The following is a 27,614-nucleotide window of genomic DNA, read 5'->3' as shown; positions in this document are numbered from 1 at the left end:
CTTATTTATAATGTGAAATTATTAAACTTTTGATCAACTTGTTTTTTCCATTCCCTTGGACTTTATTATTATCTTACCTAAATTATGATCACAGCATTTAATTTTTTACTAAGGAGTTAGAGGCCAGGCAAGGTGGCTGAAGCCTGTAGTCCCAGCCCTTTGGGAGGCCAAAGAGGGGCGATCGCTCAAAGCCGGGAGTTTGAGACCAGTCTGGGCAACAAAACAAGACTCTACAAAAATACCTAAATGAGCCAAGCATGGTGGTGAGTGCCTATAGTCCCAGCTATTCAGGAGGCTGAGGTGGAAGGATCTCTTGAGCTCAGGAGTTCAAAGTTGTAGTGAGCTGTGATGACACCACTGCACTCCTGCTTTGGCAACAGAGCAGGACTTTATCTTAAAAAAGAAAAAAGAAGAATTGTATCATTTGCTTCCTACAGCTACATTTTTCCACCTTTTCCTCCACAACTAAATATATGTTCTTTAGCTTTTGGGTATGTCCAATATCAGCAGTTACTTTGCCTTTGTCCTCTGTTACCCTAGTATCTACAGCTTTTTCTTTCAGATGCTTATTTTTTTCTACTATCTGCTTATAAAATGCTTTAAGAAGACTGTGAAAGTTATCCTGTTGTCATGTCTGTATCTTCTTCTGATTCCCAGTACTTGGATTTCAAAGTAGCTGGTAGTCCTAAGTGCTTGGCAAGGTAGGTGGAAGACCATGTTAAACATTCACCTTGGCTTTTCCTGGTCTCTGCAGTTGTGATAGCTGTGATTCTCAGTAGGGACGGGGCTTGGTGGCAGATACAGGACAGTGTTCTCATGAGAATCTATTGTCCCTTTAAGGTAAAGGAAAGGGAAGTTGACTGGAAAAAGCCTCTCTGTTAGTTTGGATTGACATTCTTCCTTTTTCCCTCTTTGAGAATCACGGATGTAGAGACAGGGAAGGTGGAACGCCTCCTCTGACTGCTGTGTCAGCTGTATCTTCTGCTTTAGAAGGGTGCCTAGAAGGCAGTGTTTGATAGGTGTTTTATTCTCTGCGGGGGAATCCCAGCCCCCTTGTATATTCTAGGCATGTTATGATGAGAACTCGTCCAACAATTTCCCTGATCTTACCCACACTGGGCAGTGTGCTTTGATTTAGATATAATTAAATTTTTGCATTATTTAATGCTATATGGAATACTTTCAGGGGATTATAACAAAAATACTCAAACACTTGAAATGAGATATCTGGTCAGTCTAGGTACTTTTGGGTTTCTAATTCTTATTTTTATGTTTGTTTAGAAACTCTGTGACAAATCTTGCCTTTTCATTCTTCATAGCTAACCTCTACAGGGAAAAAAGTAGTTATACAGGTATTTGTCAGTGACATGTCCTAGCCGCTGTTGGCATTCACTTGTGCATCTGGCTGCATCCAGCTGGGGGCCTCTAAACTGAAGTAACTAATTACTTGCCTAAGCCCAGCGGAGCTACGATAAACTTCATAAAATAAACAGAGCAATGAAGCCCAGAGGAGCTACAATAAACTTCATAAAATAAACAGAGCAATGATACATGTAGCAGTTTATCACCTCTGGTGCCTTTCTTCAGGTTAAGTGGTGATTCTGTTTTTAGCATAGACTAGGCAGAGAGAAGAGGCACAGACAGGACATGGAGTTTGGACTGTTTCTGTTTTCTTTTTTTTGCTCTGTTCTGTTTTCTTTTTTCCTCCCTGTTACTCACTGACTTTTCTTTTCTTTCTTTTTTCTTTTTTTTTCCAAAACCGACTCTCACTCTGTTGCCAGGCTGGAGTGCAGTGGCGCAATCTCGGCTCACTGCAACCTCCACCTCCCGGGTTCAAGTGATTCTCCTGCCTCCGCCTCCCAAGTAGCTGGGATTACAGGTGTGCACCACCACGCCCAGCTAATTTTTGTATTTTTAGTAGAGACGGAGTTTCACCATGTCTCGATCTCTTGACCTTGTGATCTGCCTGCCCTGGCCTCCCAAAATGTTTTTTTTTACCTACCAAATCATTGACACTCAAACTTAAATGTTAGTTTTAGATTATATGATTCCAGAACCAAATTTAAATGATTTTAAATTTGTTTTCTGTTTTGGGATATTCATAGCATTATTTTATTTCATTATTGTTGATTATTAGAATCTTAAAAATAATCATCATAATAAACCCCACTAACGTTTATTGAGAACTGGTTATTTGCTAGATTCTCCTCTGAACACCTAAAAAAATTTAGTTCTAAAATGATTCTGTGGTAAGTTTTGTTGTTAGCCCAATTTCACAGATGAAGAAACTGAGGTTTTAAGAGGTTAACTGTAAAAGAGCATTTGCCAGAAACTAACTAAATGCCAACTCCCTCCTCTTTGAGACGTAACATTTTTCTTTTGAGGTTACCCTATATTACTGAGGAGGTTAAAAAGAGTACATACATAGTATATATTATGATGTTTATAAATTGCCCAAATGTTTTCTGAGACCATTATTTGAGTAGCTCTGACATGGAAATTATGACTACTCATTGTTAATTAAGTGCTTTAAGCTTAGTTGTCTTCAGCACATTAATTGAGCATAAACATTGAGTGCAGCTACACCATGCCATTGGATACAAAGAAGTGTTACAGAGTCTAATTTGTCTTCTTAGAGGTAAAACAGACATGTATACAATTAAGTTGTAATGTAGATCAGACTGTGATGGTTGCTGTAATTCAGAGTTGGGGTACTGTAATGGGAACAGAGAGAATGAAGTTACTGATTTTACTGGCAGGATTGGGGAAGGCTGAAGGGTTGTCATTCTGTTTCTGAGTTAACTGATCCTGTTAGATTATGCAGTTTTAAATTGGTTCAAAATTTTATGACTACTTAGTTTTCCAACTCTATAGGTGCTGTATGCAATTTATACATGTGCATAGACGTTCCTGAGCTATGGAAGATAAAAAATTATATTTTTAGATTTTAAAAGTAATCTTTTTAGAGATATTAAAAATATAGTGCTTTTAAGTTACTTAAGGGAGGAAAGATATTTGAATTTTTTTTGGTAAGAATACAATTTCCTTTTTAATTTTTCGAGATTGATTAGATATTTGAAAAGTATACACATAATAATTAGGTTTCTTTTTTTTGGTTCCTATTCTTGAAGATGTGGTTTCCAGATGAGTCCCTTAAAGTAGAAAGCTGCTTACATTGTAAACATTTTACATCTTTTTAATAGAATTCTATAGTTTCATATATTTCAAAGGCACTAATCATGTCTTGTACCCCCTCCTCCTTTTTTTTTGAGACAGAGTCTCACACTGTTGCCCGGGCTGGAGTGCAGTGGCACGATCTCGGCTTACTGCAACCTCCGCCTCCCAGGTTCAAGTGATTCTCCTGCTTCAGCCTCCCAAGTGGCTGGGATTACAGGTGCCCGCCACCATGCCTGGCTAATTTTTTGTATTTTTAGTAGAGACGGTATTTCATTATGTTGGCCAGGCTGGTCTCAAACTCCTGACCTCATGATCCATCTGCCTCGGCCTCCCAAAGTGTTGGAATTACAGGTGTGAGCACTGTGCCTGTCCTGTCCTCTTTTTAAAAAAAATCACATAGCATTTAGCACAGCACCAGCCTGAAAAAAGGTAAATGTTCACTGAATGTTTGTAAATTAATATTAAAATATGGTGATAGTCTGGTGCAGTGGCTCACATTTGTAATCCCAGCAGTTTGGGAGGCTGAGGCAGGAGAATCACTTGAGGCCAGGAGTTTGAAGCCAGCCTGGACAACATAATGAGACCCTGTCTCTACAAAAAACAAAAAACAAACAAAAAAACAAAGTAGCTGGGTGTGGTGGTATGCGCCTGTAGCCCTGTCTACTCAGGGGGCTAAGCTGGGAGGATCCCTTGAGCCTAGGAGCTCAAGGTTACGGTGAGCCTTTATCACACCACTGCATGCCAGCCTGGGCAACACAGTGAGACCCTATCTCTATAAATTTTTTTTAAAGATATAATAAAAATAAATATGGTGATATAAACATAGGGCCCTTAACAATTGGTTCCCTCTTCAATATGTATTCCTTCATGTTCAGTCTAGTCTTGATGTCCTTCACAGCTCAGTGTTTTTTTTTTCCTTCTAAAATTTAACTGTGTCAATTACTTCACTGCTTAAAACCCTCCTCTGTTTTCTCTTTGCTTGAAGGATAAAGTCCAGTTTTGTGCCTGGCTTACTGCCCACCTCATGATATAATCTGGCCCAGCTTAACCTCAGACTTCTCCAGGGTTCTGCTCCCCCTTTGAAGAGTTAGCCATTTCATTTTATGCAATCCACCCCTAGTTGAAACACCCTTCTTCTTCTTTTTTTTCTTTTCCAATTATAACACTTATCGCATTATTCTGTTTGTTGACTTTTATGTCTCTTTGGAATTACGTAAAGGTGGGATTTCTGCCTTGATATGTTTATATTATTTGTCTTTTTAATTACCAGTGCCTGACACATAGTGTATCAAAAAATGCTTGTCCAATGATTGTTCTATCCTCAGAGTCCTGCAAAATTATTATGCTCGTTAAGTGTACAAGAATCTTTTCATAAAAGGTACTGTTTATAGTCAGATGTTAATGAAACATTTATTATATTAGATTTTAAGTTGTTTGGAATATTGCATATATACCAGTTAATTTTCTTTTCTTTTTCTATTTTTCAGATGGAGTCTCACTCTGTCACCCAGGCTGGAGTGCAGTGGCGTGATCTCGGCTCACTGCAACGTCTGCCTCCCAGGTTCAAGTGGTTCTCCTGCCTCAGCCTCCTGAGTAGCTGGGATTACAGGCACGCGCCACCATGCCTGGCTAATTTTTGTATTTTTTTAGTAGAGACGAGGTTTCACTGTCCAGACTGCGCCACTGTACTCCAGCCTGGGTGACAGAGTGAGACTCCGTCTCAAAACAACAATGACAACAACAAAAACCTTGCCAGTTTTTCTAAACATTGGGTACAGCAAAACTAGTAATTGAAATAAAGAAGCATAGATTGAGGAATATATTCTAAGCAAGAATAAATGAGTTATTTAGCTATTTATATGAAGATTTGAACATAGTGGTTTACAATTTCTGTTAAATACTCTGTATAGCAAACGGTCTTAATGTTTTGTGTAATTAATACAGTATCTCTGAGTGAACATACTATTTGCATTGGAGAAAGAACACAAGTTTAAAAGAGCAAGCATATTAGGCTTACTTCAGGCAGATGATAAAGTATTACATTTGAACTGTGAAAAGTAAAAAATTATGAATTTTATCACAACACTTGGCCTTAAATGAATCAAAATCAACATAAATAGAATAAAAAACTTTATGTACGAAGTATAGCATAAAGAAATTTAGATGTGGCAAATTTTACTTAAAGTTGCCATCAATAAACTGGAATTACCTCTTGGATGAGGAACAAGACAGTTTTTCGGGAGATTTTGTCTATGGCAAACACATTTATAGAACTTCTAAAGGGAAGCATTAATAGTGATGTTGCTTGAGCTTATCTTCAGCTGCAGAAGCTAAGCTCTTTGCTCTCAAAATATATGGTCCACATAATACTGTACAAAATATTTGGCACTAAAATAACATAGCTTTCCACTTAAATTACCTTAAACAGGAAATACTTTTATTTGGAAATACTTATATTTGATACTATCATATCAAAGTATTTGGCATTAAAATAATGTAGCTTTCCACTTAAATTACCTTAAGACATACCTTTATCTCATATCATATGCCCTTTTGACTACATAGATACGTATCTGTAGGAAACTATTTCTAGATTTTCTAAAATACGAATCTAAGAGACTTGTAACCTGTTTATAGACGATGAGGTCAACATTAATCTGCTTTAAAAAATAAGTGAAGAGACACACCATGTTTCTGCATGAAAAGTCTTAATATTATAAAAGTTTTCCATAATATTTTACTATTTATAACTTGAATTCTCAGTGTGTTATGGCCTTGCATGGTCTCTTCCTTTTAGATCTATCATTGTTATAAAATGTAGCCACAGGTTTGCTGGCTAGACTTTCTGAAACTGGCTTCCAAGTGCTTTAGAGGACATTGATTGGATTTGCCCCTTTTTATACATCTAGGATAGAGCTCTTCTGTTTTTTTCTATCCTTAGGCATTTACAAGTGACTGGGCTTTTGTTAAGGTGGGTATTTCAGGATCAGCTAATATTGAAAGGCATAGTTATTGAAATGTTTCTAGAGAAAATTGAACATAAGCATTGCTCAAGTGAAACATTTGGAATTGTTTTTAGCATAGAGATGCTTATTTGCTTTATTGTTTTTATCAGTTATAAGTTTCTAGGAGTTACTAGGAAATGTAATTAACGGTATATGAACAAGAGTGATATGCTTCAAGAGAGAAGCTTGACTAGGAGAATTCAACAGGTGGAAGCTGTCTCTTGAAAGAGCGGTTCACCATATCAATTATTGGATATAGCAGAATGAGGAAAAGACGTTTATGACATTGGAAAATTGTGGTGTGCTGGGAGAATCTGAAGATTTTATTTTTTGCCATGTTTGTGTAGCTTTTTGAGTATTTTCTTGGCTAGGAACATTTTCCTCAATTGTAAGAATTGCAGATCTAAAGGATTTAAAAAAACAGGTTTTTAGTAATATCAGGCAAAACTCTGTACTCTTTTGACAGACCTCTGCCAGCCACCAGAAAGAGTTAATGCATCTTCAAATAGTTCACAGTGAATAGCAGTGACTTCTCACTGGGAAGGTCAGGGCACTTAACAGCTAGTTCTGTTTTATAGAGGAATTAGCTGCTACTGGTGAGTTAGCTATTCTCTGAGAGTCAGTTATCCACTGGAGAGCTGCCAAACTTTTAAAGACATCAGCTACTTCTTAGTGTCCCAAATCTGAAAAACTGTATAATCGGTGTATTGTAGAGGAGCTGGAAATAGCTCCATTCTCTAAAAAAAAAAGTTTATAATGAGAATAGCACTTCCAGGAATTTAAGGGAATAATTTTGCTACTGCACTGCTCATACTGTGGATAACTAATGTAGATTTAAAAAAACCTTTTTGTTTTAGAGTAAGTTCAGACTTATAGAGACATTGAAAGAATAATACAAAAACTCTTACTCCCTTGACTCACATTTTACATTCATTAACATTTTTGCAAAATTTACCTTATAATTCTCTCACAATATAGTTCTCCTTGTTACTATAATTTTTTTGAACTATTTAAAAATAAGTTGCAGACATGATGCTGTACTGCCCCCTTAATGCTTTGTTGGATTTTTCCTGAAAACAAGGACACCATTAGATAACCACCGTGCTACCATAAAAATTGGGAGATAAATGCCAATCTGTTGTTACTATTTAATCCACAGACCCCATTCAGATTTCACCAGTGATCTCAGTAATACCCCTTTAGGCCTAGGATCTGTATCCAATACATTTGTTTATGTTTAAGTCTCTCTTAATCTGGAGTTTTCCTAGTCTTTTCTACTCTCTCATTACCATGACATTTTCAAAGAGCACCAGTTATTTTTGAACAGGCATTTTTAGGATATTTCTCAGTTTGGGTTTGGCTAATGTTTTCTTACTGTTAGATACAAATTATGTGTTTTGGGAGGAATACCACAGAAGTGTGTTCTTATCAGTGCGTTTTACCAAGAGGCATGAGATGTCAATATGTCCCATTACTGGTGATATTAACTTTTATCACTTGATTAAGATGGTATCTTCCAAGTTTCTCTAATGTAAGGTTAATAAAAATTTTTTACCTGTCAATTAATAATAAGGATTCTGTGGGGGAGATGCTTTTTATCAAACATTTTACCCATTAGTGTCCATTGATGATTCTTGCCCAAATCCATTATTACTGTGATGGTTGTGAAATGGTTTTTTTTTTTTTTTTTTTTTTGAGACAGGGTCTCACTCTGTCACCCAGGCTGGAGTGCAGTGGTGCAATCATGGCTCATTGCAGCCTAAGCCTCCCCAGGCTCAGGTGATCCTCCCACCTCAGCCTCCTGAGTAGCTGGGACTACAGGTGTGTACCACCACACCTGGTTAATTTTTGTATTTGTAGAGATGGGGTTTCACCATATTGTCCAGGTTAGTCTTGAACTCCTGAGCTTAAGTGATCTGCCTGCCATGGCCTCCCAAAGTGCTGGGATTACAGGTGTGAGCCCCTGCACCCAGCCTGAAATGGTAGTTTTTTATTCCACCATTCCTTCTTCATGAACTAGTTGGCATTTGTGTTAGTCCATTTTCATACTGCTATGAAAATACCCGAGACTGGGTAATTTATAAAGAAAAAAAGGTTGAATGGACTCACAATTCCACATGGCTGGGGAGGCCTCATAATCATGGCAGAAGGGAAGGTAGGAGCAAAGGCACATGTTACATGGTGGCAGGCAAGAGAGCATGTGCAGGGGAAGTGCCCTTTATAAAACCATCATATCTTGTGAGACTTACTCCCTATCACGAGAACAGCATGGGAAAACCTGCTGCCGTGATTCAGTTACCTCCCATGACACGTGGGGATTATGGGAGCTACAATTCAACATGAGATTTGGGTGGGGACACAGCCAAATGATATCACCATTGTATATAAAATAGAACTTTCTTTTCTTGTCTGTTTATATCAGTGTGGATTCATGGATTCTTATTTTGGTTAGTGGGCTATAACCAGTTACTGTCATTATTTCCTAGAGTTTGCCAGTGGCAACTCTTTTACACTGACTTCTGTATCTTTTTCCCATACTCTAGTTATTCTTTGAGCACTTTTGGCACAAAAATGGATTTCAGACTGATTTTATACTTACCTAGCTTGTCAGTCAGACATTTCTTCAAGAAACTCCCAGATTCTTTTGGTGAAGAATGGTATTTAGAAACCCACACCAGGGCACTTGGTATATTGGTTGCCACTGGGTGTCATAGCTTCTAGGATCTGTCAGTGGACAGATATATGAAATATATTTATGTTTATGCATACGGATTTACTACATCTAGAAACAACATGATGTCCTTGTGTTAAAGATTGTTGCTTATCTTAGCATTTCAATATCTAATATTTAAAGTTTGTAAGGATTAAATTAAAAACCTTGTTACAGAGTTATTACTGAAGTTTTCCTTTCAAGTTATCATGACTGAATCATATTATATTTCTCTTACAAAGATGTTTTAATTATATCACTGATATCAAAGTGTTTTTTTTTTTAGTTGTAATTATGTATTTTTTTTTTTTTTTTTTTTTTGAGACAGAATCTCCCTCTGTCTCCCAGGCTGGAGTGCAGTGGCATGATCTTGGCTCCCTGTTCAAGCGATTCCTGGGTGGCTGGGATTACAGGTGCCTGCCACCATGCCCAGCTAATTTTTGTATTTTTAACAGAGACAGGGTTTTGCCACGTTGGCCAGGCTAATCTCGAAGGCCTAACCTCAGGTGACTTGCCTGCCTTGGCCTCCCAAAGTGCTGGGATTACAGTTATGAGCCACCGCACCAGGCCTGTTAATTGTGTATGTTTTAACTGAACTTTTAAACTTTCCTCCTCTTAATATGAAAGCAACAGTTTTTAGGTCTGTGAAACTCTCAGAACTTTTTTGTTTTACAGATTTTGAAATGTGCAACTTATATTCTTTTTATAGGTTGAGTCTGTGTTATTAATATTTCATCTTATATAAAAATATTTTTACTTATCTGAAGCTTTTTATTTATTTTGTTAACTTTTATTTTCGTTTTGGGGGTACATGTGAAGGTTTGTTACATAGGTAAACACATGTCATGGGGGTTTGTTGTACATATTATTTCATCACCCAGGTATTAGGCCCAGAACACAATAGTTATCTTTTCTGCCCCTCTCCCTCCTCCCGCCCTCCACCCTCAAGTAGACTTCAGTGTCTGTTGTTTCCTTCTTTGTGTTCCTGAGTTCTTATCATTTAGCTCTTACTTATAAGTGAGAACATGTGGTATTTGGTTTTCTGTTCCTGTGTTAGTTTGCTAAGGATAATAGCCTCCAGCACCAGCCATGTTCTGGCAAAAGACATGATCTCTTTCTTTTTTATGGCTGCATAGTATTCTATGGTATATATGTACCACACTTTTAAAATCTAATCTGTCATTGATGGGCATTTAAGTTGATTCCATGTCTTTGCTATTGTGAATAGTGTGCCATGGACATTTGCCTGCATGTGTCTTTGTGGCAGAATGACTTATATTCCTCTGGATATATACCCAGTAGTGGGATTGCTGAGTCGAATGGTAGTTCTGCTTTTAGCTCTTTGAGGAATTGCTGTACTGCCTTCCACGATGGTTGAGCCAGTTTACACTCCCACCAACAGTGAATAAATATTTCCTTTTCTCTGCAACCTCACCAGCATCTTTTATTTTTTGACTTTTAGTAATAGCCATTCTGACTGATGTGAGATGGTATCTCATTGTGGTTTTGATTTGCGTTTCTCTAATGATCAGTGATATTGAGCTTTTTTCATATGCTTCTTGGCCACATGTATGTCTTCTTCTGAGAAGCGTCTGTTCATGTCCTTTGCCCACTTTTTAAAGGGGTTGTTTTTCTCTTGTAAATTTGTTTAAGTTTCTTATAGACACTGGATGTTAGACTTTTGTCAGATGCGTAGTTTGCAAATATTTTTTCCCATTCTGTAGGTTGTCTGTTTACTGTTGATAGTTTCTTTTGTGAAACTTTTAAATTTGCCATTCTCTTTTATTTATAGTATGAATCAATATAACATGGTATAAAATGAGTATTGTGTGTATTAGAATAGATGAATCAAGTACGTTAGGAAAGGTCTGTCTCTCTTGCAGATAATTTATATAATGGGTTAAAGAGCATTCATTGCCTTTGTCTTTTACAGATATGCTTCCCTATCTGTGTATAACAGGGAAAATCATCTTGTATTTTCATTTCTTAACAAGGGACAGTAGATTGTTTTTATCTTATGACTTATGCTCGCTTGTCTTGATACTTTGGGTAGATATATTACGGCAGGAATGGGAACAGATTGTACAAAGAATATATGAGCCCTTAAAAAAACGCTCTGCTTCCATACATACTTAGTGAGTGCTACATAATAAGGCAGTATGGTTTGAAGAATGTTTTGGATAAATGGACAGGGCAGCTTCCTGTGTTTTCTACCATATGTGAGAGAATAAGGCTGAGGAATGCCACTGGCACCTGAGATGGATCTGATGAATGGGTGGCAGTATGTGGGTCACCATGGCATGACAGAAAATGACTCATTCATAGTAAATATTCAATATTTATTGAATGGCATGGAATGGTAAGTGAGAGTTGAGGCAGTAAGTGTAAGTGAAGTAGGGTAGGCTCTTTTGTACTGTGTGTGTTTTTTTTCCTGTCAGTTACTTGCTCTAATCCTTATGAGAGGTACCATGCAAAGAACATAGGCACTGTGACAGACAGGCATGATTTTTTTTTTTTTTTTTTTTTTTTAGTCAGAGTCTCGGTCTGTTGCCCAGGCTAAAGTGCAGTGGCGCGATCTCGGCTCACTGCAAGCTCCGCCTTCCGGGTTCACGCCATTCTCCAGACAGGCATTATTTTTAATGCCAACGCCACTTCTTGCTGGCTGCGTGTCTTTTGCAGCCTGAGAAATCTTCAATCTCAGCTGACTCATTTATAAGATGAAGATGATAATACCTTCCTTATGGTGTGGTTGTGAGGCTATAGAAAGTGCATCAAACACTTGAAAATATTAGTTCCTTTCTTCTGTGTCTTTACTTGTAAATAGTTATTCAGTTTAAGTATTAACTATACATTCTAAATTGCTTTCTCTGTGCCATTTCATTTTTAACTAACAGTAGTTATAAATTCCCACACCTCCAGGTCAAACATTGCCTTTTTATATTGCTGGCAGAATGCTAGTTCTGCCCTCTTCATAGTCCCCAGTGCTTCTCTCCACCCGACCCATGATGTTTTATTATTTGTGTGGTTGTTGACATTCCTGCAGTGTCATGGACATTATTGTTTTGCCTGCTTAGAACCACAGTGAGCTACAGAAAACTGCTGCCTCAGAACATGGAGTTTCAATGGACCTTTTAGTCATAGTCTCACGAGGTTCCTGGGGCCGTAGAACATCTGGGCAGTTAATACATTTATCCGTTGGCTGAGGTGCTTGCCCCAGGGATGGGCCAGATCAAGTGGAGCTTTTCCCTGGATATTTCACACTAGATACCATTCTCTCCAGTCGTGGAGCTGGAAGGCTGTAGTTTGATTTGTCTGTAAAGCCAACTCCACACTGCCTACTTCTGGTTACACAAGAAAAATGAGTGCTCTTTATTTGCTTAAGCTAGTTTGAATTGGGTGTCTGTTACTTTTCACCAAAGAATGGACTTGGCCTGGAATCTTTCTCCACTTTCTCACTCCAGTTGACTAAGCTTTACTGATTCCTGTAGACTCAGTTCAAGCAAATCTAATTCTTCTAAAATGTCCATTCTTAACCCTTAGACTGGAGTGAGACTACTCTTTCCTTTCCTGGTTCCTCTCAATTTTTCTTAATAGGTAACAAGCTGTTTTAAAATTTTATGTGCACAAGTCCATGTCTTCTTTCATATCCTATTTCTAGAATATAAATTATCTGAATCTTTAGTGTACCAATACAGATCCTGATACATTATAGATACTCAGTAAATGTTAACTCATTGAAAAGGCAATGATTTGCCTTTTGAATTCCATGCAAATAGTTCCTTAGTAAAGATCTTTGGTAAGAAGAATGCAATATGAAATTCTTTTTATTACTTTCATCATTACAGTTGTTACCTAACTCTGATCCTTAGACCAACAGACCAAAGGTTGGGATCCTTAGTCCCAACAGACCAAACCAAAATGGAGTTACTCATGCTGAAGTTCCCAGGCACCAAGTAGAAATTAAGTTGTTTATCCAAGGAAGATGTTCTTATCTGAATTTTATAGATGTGAAAATAAGCTTTTGTGCGACAGTTAAGTACCATACTGAAGGTCACCTGACAGCTTTAGCGGCATAATTGGGATTAGAACAGGGGATTAAGATCATTTAGAAAGTTAAAAAAATAGTACAAAAGAGTTTCCTATAATCCTAGCACCCATATACTTGACAGGTTATGGAAACTGTTTTCTCAAAGTTCTGAAGAATGAAAATTGCATGGAAACAAAGCCAAAACTCAGGTTGCTCATAATGATAATTTGCATATATAATTACTAGCTTCTTTATATCAACTAGCTAATTACACCAGTTATAATTTCTAGATAATCTTCTATAATTGATTATTTAAAGGAATTTAGTACAGCTGTTGTAAAGCCCATTGATGCCTCATTTCCCTTTTATTCTCCCTGGGACACCTCCAGAAATAGCTTAGCTTAAGCTTGCCAGGAATGTTCATTTGCTGGGCACCCCTCAGGAGTTGAGTTTGAGTCTAGCTTATTTTAACTATAAAGCTTTGGTTCACCTTGTCTTTCACTGAATGGGTATCAGCAAGGACATTCTCAAGTTACAGTGGCAAGATTGTGGGTGGAGTGGCATGGGAAGGTAAATGTGAGCAAACACACTCAGGGATGGAGCTGCGTTGACCATATGAAAAGGAAGGGGTGGGTGGAGAGAGAGTCAAGTGCTGTGCCGGAGGAGCCCTAATTACACATGATAAAGCCTTAAGGGAGCAACTGTTCATATCTACACAAATCAATGGGAAAATAAAAGAATGGAAGATTCAAAACAGAAACAGCCATCTGCACATATAATAAACATTTGGCAAGTTGTGATTTCTCCATCTGTCCCCCGATGAGCCTGGAGTACTAAGCTGATGTATAGCAGCGACACTTAACAAGAAAAGCCCTTGCAATATCCTCTTCCCTATTTCTGTCAGTTTCTCATTCTGCTTTATAAATTCCAGTAGTGTGACCCTTTGGTCATGTTTGGAAAGAAGATACAGATATTAAGAAACAAAAGAGATTTTGAAGTGTGTGCTTGGGTGGGGCACGAGGGGACAGTGTGGACTGTTTTGAAAATGGCCTATTTAATTTAGAATTCACAAAAATACCATTTGTTTAATTTTTAAAGAAATGAAACAATGCTAAATGACTCATTTTTCAGAGTAAAAGCTGTCAGCCTTTAAAGTGATGTATATTTCACAGTGAGAAAGGAATGTCTTGCAACTCAAGGCTGTAATTTTTGTCATCTATCAAGATTATAGAGTAAATTTTATAAATTTCCAGTTACAGAGTATATCTTCAGTGAAATGTAGCTACAGATATTGTGAGAATATTTCATGTAAACTCATATTCTCAACTATCATGTATATTTGTCATAATTTTCTTTTTCTATGTTCACTGTGTGCAATGGTAGAGATTGTTCTGCTTAACCGTTCTCTGGAGATTTAGGGTGAAATACCTTATCTAGTCTTGCTCATTCTGTGTGGACTAACTCTAGCTTTTCTCCTTTTCCAGATGGGTGCTCTTTGGAATACATTATTATGTAGATTACAAAATTCAGCTAAAAATCTATTTATTCTGTTCAAGTTCTGCAGACGGTTCTATGCTCTGAAAGTCCTGTAGGTTCTCAGACTGTTTTTCTAAGTTTTTCTTTGCATTTCAGTGCCTTAAAGTTTTTTTCTTTTTTGGTCCAATTTTTCTCCCCTCTAGTTTTCTCATCTTTTTTCTTCCTAGATTTTTTCCAATTTCTCTCAGGTGTTTTGTTTTTTCTTTTCTCCCCCAATACCTTTTTAAAAGAGTAGTGGTTCGACCTAAATAAATTTTAAAAGCATTTTGGGATCATTTTAATTAAAACCTTTTATTTTATCTTGCCAAATTGATTTGGAAGAAAAATTATATCAACTTTTTTTTTTATGACAACAATATAAATGCCTGGGCATGAAAATCACAGCAAATGGCACCATAATTTGTCAAGCCCTGAGGGCTTAAATGTTGCAAATTAGACCAGAAGATCCAGAAAGCTCTGGGTCAACCTCGAATCACTCTGCTATACATACTCATTCCTGAAGTTCTATTCCATATTAAGACTTTGGGCTTATTCATTGAACTCTGGAACTGGATGGACTTTTCTTTGTATGAGATGAAAATATTTACTTTCAGTGGTGGAGATTATGAAGAGGGAGAATTTTACTTTGCCTTCCGTAGGTGGTTGATTTCCATATTGACTTATGTTTTAGATTAGGGTAAGACAGTTAACTTTCTTTCCTGTGTTACCAGAAAGATATGCTTCATTCTTTTCTCTAACATGTGATTTTACGATATGAAAACATACATTTGGTGGTTTTAATACTTCACAAGAAAACACCAGAAAAGTTACTCACAGAAAACTAGGATTGCTACCACTTGCGACTCTGTGTAATGATAACCTAGGTATGTGGTATGAGAAATTTGTGGTGGTCAGGTGATTCGGCAATGGCAGTTTCCACAGTTGATTCACTCTTACCTCTGTAGGATGCAGGAGTGTATAGGGAGGGGCCTACTGTCATCATTACTGCTCTGAAAGTTGGCTGTGTTCCATCAAAGACCAAAGCTGTCATGGCTGGAAATATGGGAGCCTATGAAATGTGTGATGAAAGGGGTTGCAGCGAGGGTGGCATTCTCCTATTTACTTCACCCTCAGTCTGCTCTGTTTATGTTTGTGGCAAGCCTCTGTCCAAGAAGGCAAAGACTTTTGCAATGTTGCTTCAGATCAAGAGTGATTCCATTTCAAAATGATCAAGATGAACTAATCCGGGGAACTGGGTTGCCAAAAACCATTTTGGAAGAAAATTGCTCCTCATTTGTCCGTTATATTTTAATTTCTGTTGTGTTCAGTCCCCTGATTCTGTACATAGAGTGATTTAGATTAAAAGTCTTGATTTTATTTGTAAGAACTAAAGGAAATTATTATACATTAATTCGTGACTTGTTCATTTTTCCAGAAAAATCTAGTATAGATTCATACCAGCAAACATTATACTGGTTTTCCATTACTGTATTTAATCCAAATATGACTAACAAAAGTTTAAGGGTAGAGGGTGAAACATGCTGGAAGGATATGTAAAAAACATGAACATTGCCCAGGTAAATTTTCAGGTTTTTTTCCTTTAAAATCTTCTTTGCTAGTTCACCTCAGACCTTAGCATAGAATGTTACAAAAGCAGAAATGTGTTTGAGATCTGTTTCATGACACGAAGCATTTTACTGTAATGTTTGAGCTTTGCTTGTTTCATCCCTTCCCTCTACTCCCTCCAAGTCCTCCCCAAAATAATAAACCCGACAGTACTGAAGCACCCCCTTAATGAAGGCTGAATTTTATGTCCACTGTTGATTTTAATACCTGTAGAGAATGCCAGATATTCAATGTTTGCTTCCTAACATTATTTTAAGTACATATGTTTGCTTGTCTCCTGATGTTATTTTAATTTTTCTTCCCATTATAATCTATTCCTCTCTTTGGCCCTTCCTCCTGTTGATAACTTGTCAGAGGAGTATTTCCCAAAGTATGTCAGAAATCCATCATGTATAGTTCACAAAATGAATTCATGAAAAAGTAATTTAGCATTTTCTTTTTGTTCTTCTAAGCAACATAAAACAAGAATACGGAAGTGTGAGTTTTCAAGACTTTTCACTTAAACAGTGAATAAAGCACAGTTATAAATGTGTGAAGGATGGATGCAAAGATCAGTGACCCAGGGATCCTAGCTCTTACAAGATCTTGCAAATCTAGTGAAAGAGATCAATGATTATGAATAATTTGAGCGTGGGTATCGGGACAAGTGGGGAAGGAGGTCTAAATACAGAAGGTGCCAGCTTCAAGCTTCAAGCTGGAGCAGCAGAGGTGTGAGGTTCCTAGCTGCTCTGATGGGTTCCATCTTCTTTTTTCTTTTTCTATTTTAATATTTAATTCAAAAATAGAAACAGGGTCTTTCTGTGTTGGCCAGGCTGGTCTTGAACTTGAGTCTAGGCTGGACTCAAGTGATCCTCCCACTTTGACCTCCCAAAGTGCTGAGATTACAGGCATAAGCCACTGCACCCAGCTTGAAAGTTCCATCTGAATAATATTGTTGATATATACAGCAGATACTTAAAAGTTTATATTTGGGGCCGAGGCGGGCAGATCACGAGGTCAGGAGATCGAGACCCCGGTGAAACCCCCTCTCTACTCGGGAGGCTGAGGCAGGAGAATGGTGTGAACCCGGGAAGTGGTGTGTGTGTGTGTGTGTGTGTGTGTGTGTGTGTGTGTGTGTGTGTGTGTTTTTTCCAGACAGGGTCTCTCCATGTTGCCTGGGCTGATCTCAAACTCCTGCGCTTGAGCAATCTACCTGCCTCAGCCTCCCAAAGTTCTGGGATTACAGGTGTGAGTCACTGTGCCTGGCCAATATTCATTCTTTCTACTTTTGTTTAAAGCTTTTTGTTTTGGGGATGCTTTTTCTTTCATTTAGTTTTGGACATGAATAGTCTCTTGTGTTTATTAAGGGACATGGGATTGCACAAGATTGCTTCCAAACCTGTGTAGGTATTTGCTCCAGCAGGTAAGAAATTGAGCCAGTGGCTGAATAGTTCCTGAGTCTCATACCGGTGTTGCTAGGGAATAAATTCAATGCAAGGTGAATAAGAACAGGTATTATTTGATTTATATGTGTTTATAGTGATGTATCTAGAATCACAGTCTTTGATATAGCCAGTAACAAATAGGGTTGACCTCCTCCCATTTATTAGCCGGATACATGTTTTCTGTGAAATCACTTAGTAATTACACTTATGGTTATTTTGATAAGGGGACTTGATCTGTGACTTAAGCATTATCAAAAAGGATTTTTTCCCTTTTCTACACATCCTCCCCAACACTTGTGGTCTCTTCTCTTTTTGATAATAGGCTTCCTAAGAGGAGTGAGGTGTTATCTCATTGTATTTTGCTTTGCATTTCTGTAATGATTAGTGAAGTCAAGCATCTTTTCATATCCCTGTCGGCCATTTTTATGTCTTCTTTGGAGAAATGTCTATTCAAGTTTTTCTCCCATTAAAAATTTTATTTCGATTGATAAGTAAAAATTTTATACATTTATGGTATAAAACATGATGTTTCGATACCCATATACATTGTAGAATGGTTAAATCAAGCCATTTAAGATATGCATTACTTTACATTCTTGACTTTTTTGTGTGGTGAGAACCTTTAAAATCTACTCTCTCAATGACTTCGAGTATATAATGTATTGTTATTATTAACTATGGTCACCATGATGTACAGTAGCTGTCTTGAACATGTTCCTCCTATCTAACTGAAATTTTGTGTCCTTTGACTAACATCTTATCAATGCCCCTATACTCCAGCCTCTGGTAACCACCATTTTACTCTGTTTCTATGAGTTGATTGTTTTTTTAGATTTCACAGGTAAGTGAGATCATGTGGTATTTGTCTTTCTGTGCCTGGCTTATTTCATTTAAAATCATATTCTCCAAGTTCATCCATGCTGTTGAAAATAATAAGATTTGCTTCCCAGGCTGAATAGCATTCCATTGTGCATGTGTACCACAGTTTTTATATTCATTCATCTGTTGGTGGACACTTACATTGATTTCATATCTTGGCTATTGTGAATAATGCTGCAATGGACATGAGAGTATAGATACCTTTTCAACATACTGATGTCATATCCTTTAGATATATACCCAGTAGTGGGATTGCTTGATCATATGGTAGTTCTATTTTGAGTTTTTGAGGAACCTCCATACTGTTTTCCATTATGGCCATACTAATTTACATCCTGGCCAATAGTGTGGTTCCCTTTTCACCACATCCTCACCAACACTTACTTGTCATCTTTTTTTATAATAGCCATTCTAACAGGTGTGAGGCATTGTGGTTTTAATTTGAATTTTCCTGATGATTAGTGATGTTGAACATTTTTTCTTACAACTATTGACCATTTGTATGTCTTCTCTTGAGAAATGTTTGTTCAGGTCCATTGCCCATTTAAAAATTTTTTTTTTAAACTATTGAATTGTTACTTATATATTTGGGATATTAACCCCTTACCAGATATATGGTTTACATACATATATTTTCTCCTTTTTCATAGTTTGTCTCTTTACTCGGGTAATTTTTTGTTTGCTGTGCAGAAGCTTTTTAATTTGATTACATCCCATTTGTCTATTTTTGCTTTTGTTGCCTGTGCCTTTGGGGTCATACTGAAAAAAATCACTGCTTGGACCAATGTCATGGAGCTTCTGGTAGTTTTACAGTTTCAGGTTTTATGTCTAAGTCTTTAATTCAGTTTGAGTTGATTTCTGTATATGGTGTGAGATAAGGGTCTAACTTTATTCTTCTGCATGTGGATATCCAGTTTTCTCAGCACCATTTATTGACGAGGCTATCCATTCCCATTATGTGTTCTTGATACCTTTTTTGAAAATTAACTGACCATAACTGTGGGAACTTATTTCTGGGTTCTGTCTTCCATTCCACTGGCCTATGTGTATGCTTTTATGCTAGTACCATGCTATTTTGATTACTATAGCTTTGTAGGAGATTTTGAAATCAGGTAGTGTGATGCCTTCAGCTTTGTTCATTTTGCTCAAGATTGCTTTGGTCGTTCTGGGTCTTTAGTGGTTCCACGTGAATCTTAAGATTTTTTTTTTTTACTTCTGTGAAAAATGTCTTTGGAATTTTGATGGGAATTGCATTGAATCTGTAGATCACGTTGGATAGTGGAAACATTTAAACAATATTATCAAAAATGATTTAAAAAAATCTAAAAAATACAATATTAATAAAAGATTTTGAATTCATTGAATGATTGCTTTCTTAGAGCAATTCTGCATTCATAATTTTTTTCTTTCTTTCTTTCTTTTTTTTTTTTTTTAAGACAGGGTTTTACTCTATTACCTAGGCAGGAATGCAGTGGCACAATCATAGCTCACTGCAGCCTCAAACACCTGGGTTCAAGGGATCTTCCTGCCTCAGCCTCCTGAGTAACTGGGACTACCAGCATACACCATCATGCCTGGCTAGTTTTTTGAATTTTTAAATTGTTTTGTAGAGATAAGGTCTCATTGCGTTGCCCACACTGCTCTTGCACTCCTCGTGCCTTGACCTCCCCAAGTGCTGGGATGATAGGCATGAGCGCCCGACTCATAATTTTTTCAAACTGTAAAAAATACACATAATATAACACTTACCATCTTAACTATTTTAAAGTGTACAGTTGAGTAGTGTGAAGTATGTTTACATTGTTGTGCAGTCTCCAGAACTTTTTTCTTGCAAAATTGAAACTCTACCCATTAAACAACTCCCCTTTGTCCACCCATCCCATCTGTAATTTTTAAAAATTACTTTTTATTAAGAGAGAATAAAACCTGTAATATAAAAGCAGAGCAAAGATCCTAATAGGAACTATATTAGGAAGAGCTGAAAATGGAGACTAAACAGAAAAGTAGCTGCAGAGTTACTCTACAGTGGAAGTTTTTATTTTAGACTCATAGAGAAGTCATTCTTCTCTTGCCCTTAATACCTAGAATCAGTAGAGGAATTAAAATGTCTGGAATTGATTGATGTCTTCACCTGCTTTGGCTTTTTATTGAATCTCTTCTAACTTTGTTATTTAATCTCCCTCTTTCCTTTTACTCCCTCTCCCCCAGTTTTAAGGGAAAACTCTCCCTCTCTTTTTCTTAAAATAAATTTTAATTTCTTTAGCAAGGTGTTGGCCCTAACAAACCATCTGTTGTTAGAAACAGTGCTTCCTTATAACTTTAGTGCTGGAATAACTGGGTGAAAAACACATTGCTATACTGCTTTCTTTTGGACATAAGTTATATCGCAACCTGTTGAGATATTTTCTGAAAACTTATCAGTTGGCTTTAAACAGAGAAAAAAAAACACTTAAATACATAGAGATTTTGAACTATATAAATTAAAAATTAATGGAGATATATTAAAACTGTCATAACTTTCTATAGAGGGCTTTATTTAGACGTAATTTGTGATAACTTTGGGCTAATGTTTCTAGTTTCCAATTTTGAGAGTGTTGTTGCTTTTGAAAACTTTTCCCTTAAGATTAACTCTGGTATCGCATCATTAAAGTATGTTTTCTCTGTCAGCTGTGTCATTAAGCCTAACTAGTAGCGAATGCATTTCTAAAATTGGCCTGATTTATGAAGTTTAATTTGAATAAAAACTGTAAGTTCAATTAAAATAATTGGTCGACCGATGATGGCTTGACATACAAACTCGTGGAAAGCTAGGGCAAAAATACATTTTAAAAAACCAAGAGTAGCTGAATACTTGATTGAATTCTCTGTTTTGCTTGTATAGACAAATTATCAAATTAAAGATAATCCCAAATATTCTGTGACATTTAGAAGTACATTGAGGAATATTTTTTCCCCCTCACTCCTCAGTTTTACTAGGAAAAAGGTTTCATTGATATTATCTTTAATATAAATGCCCAGAGAATATCCTTTCCATAGTCTTACTGGCATGATCATAAAAGTGAATTCAATAAACAAGTAACAAAAATACAGCAGGTTTTAACAAGATGGATTTAAATATTGTAAAGAATTGAAGTTCGAAAGGATTTTCTTTGATAACAAAAGATTTCTAGCAGAAATTCTCAATATTTTAAAATGAATTTCCAATTATTTCTACGACTCAAAATTCATTTTCCATTTGCATAGTTAATGACTTTTTGCTTGATACCAGAGTAATGTGTTTTTCAAAGGATTTTATGATGGAGATAAATGAACTTGTATCTGAACTGTGTGTTATAGTTTCTCATTTCCATTACAAGAAAGAAATGACTCTCTGACTTCATCCTGCAGTGGCTGCCTAAATTCAGGCCTGAATTATTTTGATTTTTTTTTTTTTCACAGCCAGTTTCTTAACACTGTATTTTTCTGGTCAAAATGACAAGGAACTCCATGAGATTGGGGGGGCAGATGAACTAATCTTTGCTCAGTATTTTGCAATCTGGGTCAGCATTATTAGCCTCTTGGAATAAGGTTTGTGTATAGCACAATAGGTGACATTTAAAACAGTATTTAAGACCAGGTGTTGGTGGCTCACACCTGTAATCTCGGCACTTTGGGAGGCCAAGGTGGGAGGATCACTTGAGCCTAGGAGTTAGAGACCAGCCTGGGCAATCCCACTTCTAGTTGAAAAAACAAACTCCAGTATTTAATACACAAAATGTGCATTTGAGTGCACAATCTTTGTACACCATGTATGGGGAGGAAATGGATTTGTGGAACATTTGATGAAATGAAGAACAGAGAACATAAGGGATTGCTTCATCTCAGTATCAGTGATTAAGTCACAATAATTAACTTTCAAGTCAGTATTTTTTATAGATTTGGAAAACGATTGTCTTTTGTTAAGAAAGTTGTCACTTTTAAAGTACTTTGTTATTTTTAATATTAAAGGAAATGAGGTACATTTGTAATCCAAAAATTATTTTCTTATAAACATAATAGAGAAGTTCTCTTTGCCCAGTCTATGATATGCCGCTTCATTTCAGGTTTTTCTCCCAAGACTCCACACACAACCAATAGAGTATCATTAGTGCTCCTTTGAAGTATAATTGTTCTTAGCAAAAATAATTATTCTGGAGTTCTTGTTATAGAACATTTTGTAACAGGAAAGCATGTATAAATATACTCCAAAGAATTACTTAGTAACAGTTTCCCAGCAAATAAAAAATTACTAAGGAGTCTCTCCCATCAGGGGTTGCAAAGGTGAGTGTCACCTAATGCCTGTCTTCAAAGATTTTGTGAACTCCCCAACTGAGTTCACAAAATCCCCATGCAGTTAGGGAGTTAGGGAGACTATAAATGGGATAGGAGAGGCTGAAGCCAAGTACAGTGGTGCCTCCAAGGATGGAGAGATTTTATGTGGCCAAAGGGTCTGAAAAGGCTTTGTGAGGACCATGGTCACTGTTCTGAGGCATCATCTGCACACAGTGAGTAAGAAGTACCTCAAATACCTGAGCAGTGGGGATGCCACCCTGCTGTTCCCCTATTTATCATTTCTCCAAAAGAAACTAGGAAAGCAAACGTAGATTTTATTAGTGCTTCATTATAGATAAGTGAATAGAATTTTCTTTGATAAGTAATCTAAATTTTAAGCAAAGAATGATGTTTTTATTTGTTTCTGCTTCTGACTGTTCAGTCTTGGGCTCTTGAGAACCAGGGGGTAAATCTGCCTAAATAATTCCCCCTTTTATAACTGCTTGGCCTTTTCTGTTCACTCAAGGTCCGTTTTCCGAAGGCCTCGTTCAACTCTTGTAGAGGGTACATTTCTTTCTCTGGATTTTGTTCACCCTTTCCCCCTGAATGATTTCCTGCTTTAATATTTTCTTGGACTGCTTGTTCTCTTCCTGTCCCCGTTGCATCTGCGTACCCCACTACATTTGGCGTAACTTATTAAATTATTGTTGGGTAGAGTTTACAAGGACCTCAGGAAGCATAATTGTGTGGGGTTCTTTGAAAATCACTGTTATTTCTGATTATGTTCCAGAAAGCTTTACTAGAGATCTAATTAGGACTCCTGATTATCTTCTTCAAAATAGAAATATCTGCATTCCATGTTGCTTGAAGCACTTCTAAATTTCGTGCTTATTTGCCTCACCAAATTGCCACTTGAGGCCCACATAGTTTCACACTATAGAAGGAAGTTTATACGTGTAGATTTGTTGACTACTGACTGTTGTAGCACTCTAAAAAGAAATTCAAACCTTTGAAAAATCTAAAAATTATGCTGACTCGTATTTATGATTTACATGCTATACATTCACCTTTTTTTTTTTGTAACTATTTTTGTGGCTCTCTGAATTGCAGAGGCCATGTAGGTAGAAGGCTAGCTATAGCTAGTGAGCATTCATTGCAACTTTTCTTGGACCAATTGTCTCTCAGATAAGAGATGTCCCTTGTCCATTCCTATTTCCACTGCTCTGCCCAGCGCAAGTCCCTCACCCATTCTGGAAGATGGCAGCATCTAACTTCTTACTATAGCCACTGAGGAGTTTCCTGGATCCAGGCTCTTTGATCTTCTTTGGCCTATTCTGTCTCTGCCAAAATGTGGTACTTGCCCTTCTTCTGATACGTTCTTCCCTCTCCTCTTCCTTTGTGTTTGTTCACGCACTGTTCTTCTCATTTCTGCCCAGTGACATCCTGCTCTTCCTTTAAAATCTAGCTCCAGTGCCGCTTCCCGTGCAAGGCCTTCTGATCCTTCCAGAAACTGTAATCTCTGCTAGTGGCATACCGTTCTTCCAGTGCTTGTCATATTTGGCATTCTACTGTGGTTATTTGTGCATGTCCTATCACCCCTGATGAGAGATACCATATCATATAATCTATTTTTATATTCTTATAGCATGTAGTATGGAATTAGGCACATGGTAAGCACTCAGTGAAGATTTTTCGATTTAATACAATTTGTGAGTTCCACATATGTACCAGATGGAGGTGACTGGGAGATCACAGTTAATGTATGATGCCCACTTCAGCCTCCCTCTGTGGAAGAATGTAAATTGTTATAAACCTTTACACTACTGTGTGGTTCTCATTCATTTCCTGCTGTAATTTCAGAAATATATCTATTAGAAGAGTTAGAAGAGTATTTATTCCCCTTTAACATGATTTTTGATAATATATTTTATACAACTTTGAGGTATGCCTCATCAGAACTCACATATTTGCCTTCTGTATTTTCTTAAAGCTGATAATAGACTATAAAAACTAAAAAGCTGGTAAAAATCTGCGGTCCTTACTAGATACATACATTGTTAGACAGAAATCCAAGGAATAGGGTGAAAATGTTGCATAAAACTTCAACAGCTCCTTTTTCCTCCTCCAGCACTGGAATGAGAAGAGGCAGAACTGTGAGAGGCCAAATGATTGCTTAAAAACACCTCTTAGATTGCAACAGAGCTTGACCAGCAAAATAACCTCCAGCAAAAGTTTCTTAAGCAGTTATCTGAGGGAATTGTAAAAACTGGTTGGTTACAGCAAAGTGGCTAAAGTCACATTTGAATTACTGTAAAAGTACCCTGAGTTATATAATCTCCATTTGTGTGTGTGTATGTGTGTGTGAAAGAGAGAGAAAGTAAAAGAATTAATAGTTACAGAGAACAAACGTTTGAATCAGTGGTCCCAACCCTTTTGGAGTTATGGCACCCAAGAGGCCCCACATGTGGTTTTTGGTCCCTTGGATAGTGGCTGCTCCTATTTTGCCCCAGTCTTCAATCCACCTTTAGCACAACCAGAACTGCTGCTGTGTGTTTATTTTGCGGAGGTTGCGGCAGAGTAGGGAGTGAATAAAAAATGTAATTCAAACATAGCGATTGGAGTTGTTAGAATATCTGTGATTCCAAAAATTGAGAAAAAGAAAACCATTGAAATAAAGTGTTTAGCAGAGCTGGCCCTTCTGAGAAATTATTAGCAATTGCTTATGTAAGGCTGTGTCTTCAAGCTGCCTGTATTTTTCACCTTAACACTGCTTGAAATATTGTTAATTAAATATTTATGTAGATAACAAGTGTTCTATTTTAAGAACACAGACCTCTTTGGAAAACTTAAGGGGACCTCTCAGAGTAATTAACAAGAAGCTTTGGCCTAATAGCTAAATGTGTGCCCTTCATTGTTTAGGATCTTTTGTTTGCTAGAAATTCTCTTTTCCCCCTTTTTCAGCTGGAAAATTCCTACTTATCTTTTAGGGCCCAGCTCAAATGCCACATTCCCTGTGTAACTGTCCCAGATCCATCTCCTGTCTGGCAGGAAAAGTAATTATCCCTCCATCTGGATTCTCATTTAAACAGGTCTTTTCACACATTTGATTACAATTTTTCTTTATATTCTTATTTCCCAATAGAAAGAATAAATACCATGGCATACTCAATGCTACATCAGTGGGGCTTAGTAACACATGCTGGTTGAGTTAAAAAATTTTGGCAATTAGATTACCTTAATTTTAAATGAATCACACTAGGTGATTTTCAAGTCAGTCCTTGCCAAATCTAACATTTTATGATCTCAGGAGAAATGCTTAAATTTTAGTCATTGACAATTATGATAAAATAATAATAAAATAATAACAAGTATAGTTAGCATATCCAGATAGTTTATTATATTTCACATACTGGGATTTATACTCACTTCCATTTAATTTTAATAACAACCCTATGGTGGTGGTAGTATCATTACCACCTTGACAAATGTGGAAGATTATGTGACTTACTCAAGATTGCATAACTAGTAATTGGCACGATGTGAACATAGGACTATCAGATTTCCAAGCTTATCTGTTAATCAGTAGAGTTGAAACTAAAAGGTAAAAAGCCAGGCAGCCACCTGAGGCATTTATTTATAAGGGTTACTAACACATGAATCACTGGAATAAGAATAATACTACTAGTTAAAATAGGTTTCCATATCTTAATTATTCCGTGTCTGAAAACAAAACAAAACACACTTGATTCCTTAAAGGAGGCCACATCCTTTCATGCATGCCCCTCCTCCTTTGCCTGGTCTCTGTGTGCCCCTGTTCTCCATGATGAAGGTCCTTAATTAAACCTATCCTGATTGCCTATACTAAAAACTAGAAGGAGTCTTCTATTCTGAGCCCAGGCAATTTTTTTTTCATTTTTATGACTCTTATTTTCTATCTGGTATTATAATTTCAGCAGGTTGATAAGATGAAATCCAGTTTGAGCTGAGGTCCTATGTGCTCACCACTCTCAGACTCCAAAGGGCAGTGTTACTCCTCCCAGGTAGCGCTTACCCAGGGCAGGTGGTGCAGGACACAGGTTTGGGGATGCCGGCTCAGCACACACCTTCAGCCTGTACATGAGGCTGGAAGGAGATTTGGGAAGTAGAAGGAGGTGATGTGTCTAGGGCAAGTGGCAGTTGTGCTGTGAGCCCCATCCCAGCGAGGGGGCAGCAAGTAGAGCCTGACATGTGGGCCCTGGCGCTTGGGGGACAGGGTGTGGTGTGTGAGTCATGCCAGTGGCAGAGAACAGAAGGCGGTGGGTGGGAAGTAGCTGCTTTTCCTGCTAACAGTGGACCAGAGATATTGGGTGGAATTGTGGGTGACCATCCGGAGCAGGTGCTTTGGGGCATGTCAAGGAGGGTCCACCTATGAGCAGAGCAAGCAGCTTTGAGCATCTGCACAGTAAACCAACAAAGATATTTGCAGGGCAGTTTGACCTTCCCCGCCCTCTCTTCTCCTCCAGGGGTCAGAAGAAACTGCTAGTCAGCCAGTAGGATCTAGGGCTGGGCAAATGAAGAGAGGAAGCCCACCCTGCCCTTGTGCCTCCCAGCTGCCTGAGCCAGTGGAGGGGGGACACTTTCCCTTTGAATGGAGTCCATAGTTTAGTTATTACATAGACTGGGTATTTACCGAATGAAGACTTTTAGGGACTTTTTATTATCCACAACCTGGCACCTAACCATGGTGCCTGTCTCAGATTTAATCTAGGGCTGGCGTAAGATGTAGTCTGGTCAAATAGGTTTCCAGGGCACTTGTGCAGGAAAAGTTGCTTTGTGCCTTTTGAGTATTGCTTGTGTGTTGCTCTTTCCGTATGCCTGGGTCTTATTTGTCCTTTCCTGCACTTGAGGCTCCGTGAATGCTGCAGCTTGGAAATGAGAGGGGGCTGATGTCTCAGCTGTCAGCACTTAGTTATCTTCATAAA

The 27,614-nt window shown here is 37.5% G+C and overlaps 1 protein-coding gene across 2 annotated transcripts in view; it reads left to right on the top strand.

The window, feature by feature from the left end:
• The window catches only part of TBC1D4 (TBC1 domain family member 4), a 198,637-nt gene that overhangs the window by 38,935 nt on the left and 132,088 nt on the right, over window positions 1-27,614 (top strand). The gene's annotated exons all lie outside the window — the stretch shown is intronic.

This window comes from Hylobates moloch, unplaced genomic scaffold (genome assembly GCF_009828535.3).
Source record: "Hylobates moloch isolate HMO894 unplaced genomic scaffold, HMol_V3 SCAFFOLD_4, whole genome shotgun sequence".
Taxonomy (NCBI): domain Eukaryota; kingdom Metazoa; phylum Chordata; class Mammalia; order Primates; family Hylobatidae; genus Hylobates; species Hylobates moloch.
The sequence above is the reverse complement of the archived record's forward strand: the minus strand, read 5'-3'. Positions and strand labels throughout refer to the sequence as shown.